Genomic DNA, 2,941 nt, shown 5'->3' with positions numbered 1-2,941 from the left:
GAATTACTAAAAGCATGAGGTCTTGCCCCAGCCCTGAGGAAACTTTGTTCCCTAGGTCTGGCTTTTAGTGAGCATGTTGCCCATGAAGGGATCTTGGGCTGTCAGACACCACACTTCCATCCTGCAAAAATGGCTCCCAAGAAGGGCCTCTTCCTCTCCCCCACAGCACACCATCCAGCCCTTGAATTTCTCTATTTTTCGGGAGAAAAGACCTGCCCAACATTTCAGTATCATCCTGAGAGCAGTTTCAATGAGTGAATGAGAGTCCAGCCATTTAATTCCTTAAACAACAGAAATCTCAACTCTTCCTAGGAGTCTGTACATTGGATCGGAAAGAGCCCTGTTGCTTCCATTCCTCCAAAATCCCCAGGCACGGGACTGCTGAGGCACTGGGTCATTACTGGCACCAGGGCATTAACAAGGAAAATGGCCCTCCTGGTGCCCTGGGGGCCTCTGAGAGGCAGATGCCCTTGTCCTGGAGCACAAACTCATGTCCTCATCCTCTGCTCCCCAGACAGGCTGGCCTGTGAACTTCTTTCCAGCCTTTTCCCTCTGGGAAGTTTCAGGCTTATGTGACCTATTTTCTACAAACTCAAGACAGAGAACATAGAAAGTGTTGACTCACTCTAGGGTTTGTGTTGTATCCCAGCTATCAAGCCCAATGTCAAAGCAAAATACCTCCTGTTAGCAGTCCACACCTCACAGATTTGTGGTCAGTTCTAACAAATGGTCAGCTTATGTGTTTTTATTTTTCTTTCCATAGAGTATAAGAAAAGATAGCCCCTTTCTTTCAGTATATTCTAGATTTTGTATTTATAAATTCGGTATCATTCGAGGCTATGCATTTTCTTAATGTCAGGAAAAGTAAAGATTTTCCCTATTCACCCTACTAGGAAAGAACTATTTTCCCTTTTATTATTGGAAAGTTTTCTTCATCTCCAGCTCGTAGGCACATAATAGCTACTCAGGAAATATTCATTGGTTAAATGGATTGATGGATGGATGGATGGATGGATGGATGGATGGATGGATGGATGGATGGATAGATGGAGAGATGGGTGGATAGAAAAATGTCTTCCAGAACATCTTCCCAACTTGGCAAAGAACTCTCACAATGCTCTTGTCAGCTCTTTTTCAGGGACCTCCCAATCAAAGGGCATCTCTTAAGCCTATTTGGGGTTCATGCACTAGAATTTAATAACGGAGACTCATTTGCACTTTTGCTTTGTTTTGCAAAAGAGCTGAATGAAAACCTGGGTGGAATTTCTCAGTGAATGATTGGATGGTTTTGTGTTCCCAGCCCAGCTCAGTTCTGTTGGGCCCCTTGGCATTCACTTGGTCCTGGATCAGTTGTGCACAGCTTGTGGTCTGGCTCCTCCAGGGCTCTGAAGCAATTAAAGTCAGGGCTTATTCTTCATCATGAGGCTGTTGGGTTTTGTGTTCTTTTTAAGAGCCTTGGCCACTGCTGCCCCACTCTAGAGGGCATCCTTCCTTAGATGTTCTGGGATGCCACTGTTCACTGAGAACCCTGCAAGGACAAGTGCCTGGGCTGCTGACCCCACAGAGTGTTCCACAGAACCAGGCTAGGCTTCACTAGTATGACTCAGTGACGATAGCTTCCCTAATCTCCCAGCCCCTGCTATTTCTTCCTTTCCTGGAGCTGAGCCAGGCTTCTGGAGACAGGTTTCCCCTCTCAATGGGACGCCCTAATTAACATTTCTTCTTCCCTTTTTTCTCTACTCCAGCTCTATCTGTAGCTTCCTAATCACAACATTAGCAACCTCAGATTTGATCTTGCTCCTGATACGGTGTACCCAAGAGAGGGTGTCCAGCCAAGAGAAGACGTGCTGTGGTCATGAGAAACGAAAGGAGCATCCCTAGGATGAAAAGAGGCCCAGTCTGTGATGCGTAGTACTTGGCACTGGGAAGGTGCTCTTACTAATAGTGACTGTTAGGGTATTTACATAGTTTTAAAGTGGCTCCCCTCATATTATTAGTTGCAAGAGAGAAAAAACAAAACAGTAGCCAGACAAGGGAGAAATTGCACAGTACTTTGACTGGGTGATCAGAATTAATCACATTGGCATGCATCACCTGGGCAGTATTCAGGCCAAGATTGCAAAACCTCACTTTAACCGTGCAGAAACATCAAGCACACAACTAAGAATATGCAATCCAAACAAAAATGGTGTGCAGTGCTTGCTTTGACAGCAAATATACTAAAATTAGAATAACACAGAGAAGTTTAGCATTGCCCCACACAAAGGCGACACAAATTTTTTTTAAAAAATGACAGGGTGATGGGCCCTACAGAGGGATCGTCATCATAAAAGCCAGATTAAAGGAGGTTAAAAAGACATGACAGCAAAATGCAATACCTGACCCCTAGACTGGATCCTGTACTAAAGGAAGGGAAAGGCTATAAATGAAATTAATAAGTCAATTAACGAAATTGATAGATAGAGGGTAGATTAGGTAAAGTACTTCACCACGAATTATGGTTATGTATTAGAATATCCCTATTCCTAGGTAATACACCCTGAAATATTTAGGGGTAAAGGGACATGGTGCATGTAATTGACCCACAAGTGGTTCCAAAAAAAATTATATATTATATATATATATATATATATATGTATATGTATACGGAGCAGGGGAGAAACATGCAAATAATAAAGCAAGTGGAGTAAAATGATGACAACATAGATACTCCTGGTATTGTTTTCATTTTTGCAACTTTTTTGTAAGTTTGAAATTGCTTCCAAATAAAAAGTTTAAAAATACAGCTGCAGTTATTCTGATTCTCATATATTCTCAGAGTCTGAACCTTCTGCACCAGGACAAAAATGATATGAGGCCACATCTCTGTGAAGCCACTCAGGCTTGTAAAGTGTCGTGAGTTGGGAAGTATTTTTAATTCAGAAGCAAATGCTCCATGATA

At 42.7% G+C, this 2,941-nt stretch overlaps 1 non-coding gene across 1 annotated transcript; it reads left to right on the top strand.

Annotated features, from left to right (window-relative positions):
• Positions 1–2,199: 2,199 nt before the first annotated feature.
• On the top strand, positions 2,200–2,302 carry LOC134365568 (U6 spliceosomal RNA). Its single transcript, XR_010022121.1, has one exon. It is a non-coding gene; the product is annotated as a U6 spliceosomal RNA (small nuclear RNA).
• Positions 2,303–2,941: the final 639 nt, after the last annotated feature.

Source organism: Cynocephalus volans, chromosome 1 (assembly GCF_027409185.1).
Source record: "Cynocephalus volans isolate mCynVol1 chromosome 1, mCynVol1.pri, whole genome shotgun sequence".
Taxonomy (NCBI): domain Eukaryota; kingdom Metazoa; phylum Chordata; class Mammalia; order Dermoptera; family Cynocephalidae; genus Cynocephalus; species Cynocephalus volans.
Note: the sequence above shows the minus strand (reverse complement) of the source record. Positions and strands in the feature narration are given on the sequence as shown.